Raw genomic sequence first — 2953 nt, 5'->3', positions numbered from 1 at the left:
AAGGCTGGGAGGGTTTTTGTACAGATCTGGTATGTGGCTCTGTCACTGTGCTCTCTGCAGGGCGCAGTAATACACCGCGGTGTCTGCCAGCTCCAGGGCTGTGATGTTCAGAACTGTGGAGCTGTCAGTAGCCTGGGAAGAAAACCTCTCCTTCGTGAAACGTGCGGTATCGCTGGCCCTGTTCCCCTTTGCTCCTCTCCGGAGGATGTACTGCGGGGCTCGGTTCGGATACTGACGGTACCAGTAGAGATAGACACCACCAGTGTAGCTGGTTTCATAAGAACAGCCGAGGGTCACGGTGTCTCCTTCTGATCCGGACACCTCGGGGTCATTGGACCGGACCGAGTCACTCAGCACCGCACCTGCAACAAGACACTCACGTTCAAGGACAGCCAGGTGCATTGGCAGGTCTAGGCTGGGAAATTTTAAAAAGCCCGAAGGGTTTATCTGCCTAATTTCAAACAAGTTAAGGTTAGCCTAAAAGTTAAGGTTAGGGTTAGCAGTGGCGTGAGGAGCTGGGTCAGGCTCCGGTTCTGGGTAGAAAGGGGGTTGGGATATTAATTCCATGACGCTTCTTCCAAAATCTGCACCCGGTTACCTAGTTGGCTAAAGACCCAAAGGCTGAGAATGAAACGCATCGCCATGGTGCTCAGACAGCAGCAGCAGGACAAGCTGAGAGAAGAATTTTAAAGGCAACTTCTCGGAGGGACTGGGAGAGGTTAGTGCGAGACCAGCCTAGCAGAAGAGGGAGGGGTTCGGGAAATGCATAACACACACAGGAAACGGGCTGGGTTCAGATTAGTCGGCAGCTGAAGCGCAGGTGAGAACTCGTGGGACAAATTCCTTCCACTGCACTTCCTGGGAGATCGAATTCTCTCTCTCGCTCTCTCTCTTTGTTTATTTATTTTCATGTTTATTGTCCTACTTGCTCAGGGCCGGCTCTGGCTTTTTTGCCGCCCCAGGCAAAAAAGCCTCCCGCAGTCCCCCCTCCACCCCACCAGAGCACCGCCGCGGGCTGCTCTACCCGACCTGCCGGAGAGCAGGGCGGCGAGCCCGGCCAGGGCTCCGCTCTCCCCGGCGGCCAGAGCGCCAGGCCGCCCCACTCCAGGTGCCGCCCCAAGCACAAGCTTGGTGGGCTGGTGCCTGGAGTTGGCCCTGTCTTTGTTGCTACTTCGTGAGAACTGAATTAAAGACATTGTGGGAAGATTTAAGTTCTGTGCTGTATGTGCTGGTTTTGTGGGTGTGGATGACTTTTTGTATGTCTCTATGTCTGTGTTTGCATGTGCGTGTGTGTGTCTGCATGCTTCTCTGTTCGTGCCTTTGTGTTTCTCTCCCATTGGCCCCATGCTGGTTTACTCCAGCTAGGGGAATCCAGCCCCAATGGGAGTACAGCTGATTGATACCTGTGGTGGACCTGGCCCAGTTGACTCCATCTGCCACACAGTGACTCACCGCAGCTGAGGAGCAGACCCACTGTGGGTAAACTGAGGTTAATCTGGGATAACACAATGGTGACTGAGGCCCAGAAGGCTTGAAATGTGTCAGGTCATGTGGTTTATACCAGCCCCATCATCTGGTTTAACCATCTGTCTGTGGCCTGGGGATTCTACTCTGCAGTTGTGTTTCTAATGGCGAGAAAGCCCAGGGGGTGGGTTTTTGTACAGGGCTCCCTATTAAATGCCTCACAGTGTCTTCCCACAGAGCACAGAAATACAGCGCCGAGTCCGTCGGCTCTAGCTCTTTAATGGTTAAACTGACGAATTTTGAGGATTTCCTGAATTCTGCAGAAAACCGTCTCCCGGCTCCATTCTTTTGAGCGTTACTCTCATCTATTTGGAAGAGGAAATCCATTGCCCCTGATCGGTGCTGTCTGTACCAAAATAAGTAGAAATACTGGTATCCAGTGGAGAAAGTACACTCCAGGGTGACAGTCTGGCCCCCCAACTTTGCCAGCTGCCCTTGTGTTTGGGTGACACTGCCTTGTCCCTGGCTGAAACCTGCAGGGAAGGAAAGAAATGCAGAAAAAGGTCACTCTAATTAAGCATGTAAAATTGCCACATATCTACAGCCATTCTCATGTGAGGAGAACAGAGGTCTTTTAGGACTCACGGCCTACCAGAAATGAAAAGGTTCTTTATGCGCATCTTATACGAAGAAACCAACTCAGGCCCAGAGAACAGGATGGGTTTGCCCCGCTTCTAGTAAGGCAGCAGTGAAGTTGGGAATAGAACCCAGGAGTCCTGAGTCCTAATCATCCATGCTCTAACCATAGACCCCGATCCCCATTCAGGGCTGGGTATAGGACCCAGGAGTCCTGATTCTCAGTCTAACTGCTCTCAAGCACTAGACTTTATTCCTCTCCCAGAGGTGGGACTGGAAACCAGGCCAGACCCCCTCCTTTAACTCATTAGACACCCCCCTCCTCCTCCCTGAGTTGTAAACAGAACCCAGGAATCCTATCTTCCAATTCCCCTCACCCACCCACCCATTCAAATCCACTAGGTAACAGAAGGTCTAACATTCATTTCCTCCTTTAGTTGACCCTTACTCAAAGATAGAAATGCTGTTGCTATCCAAATCAGGATTTCTGGTTCATTCATGGTTAAATATATTGTTTCCAGATCTCCAGGCACTCCAAGCCACCACAATGATGTGTGCAATACAGGAACCTGAATAGAATAGAATCTTATGGTGAAGTTGCTCTCATAGAATCAAATCAGAGAAATTAAATCTGTGGCAAGAGCTACATTTAGTCCTCTCCTACAGACCCCAGTTGAAGGCTTTCTCTCTCCATGTAACACACCTAATACCCTCCGGTAGCGTTTACCCTACCGACTGTGGCTTTGGCTTGTTCCTGTCACGTGTCACCTTTCTGGCCTCCAAATCTCTTTAACAACTCAGGAGTAGACGCAACTTAGTTCTTCTTAGTTCTTCAGAGAGGAGAACTCAGCAA

Source organism: Malaclemys terrapin, chromosome 12 (assembly GCF_027887155.1).
Source record: "Malaclemys terrapin pileata isolate rMalTer1 chromosome 12, rMalTer1.hap1, whole genome shotgun sequence".
Taxonomy (NCBI): domain Eukaryota; kingdom Metazoa; phylum Chordata; order Testudines; family Emydidae; genus Malaclemys; species Malaclemys terrapin.
The sequence above is the reverse complement of the archived record's forward strand: the minus strand, read 5'-3'. Positions refer to the sequence as shown.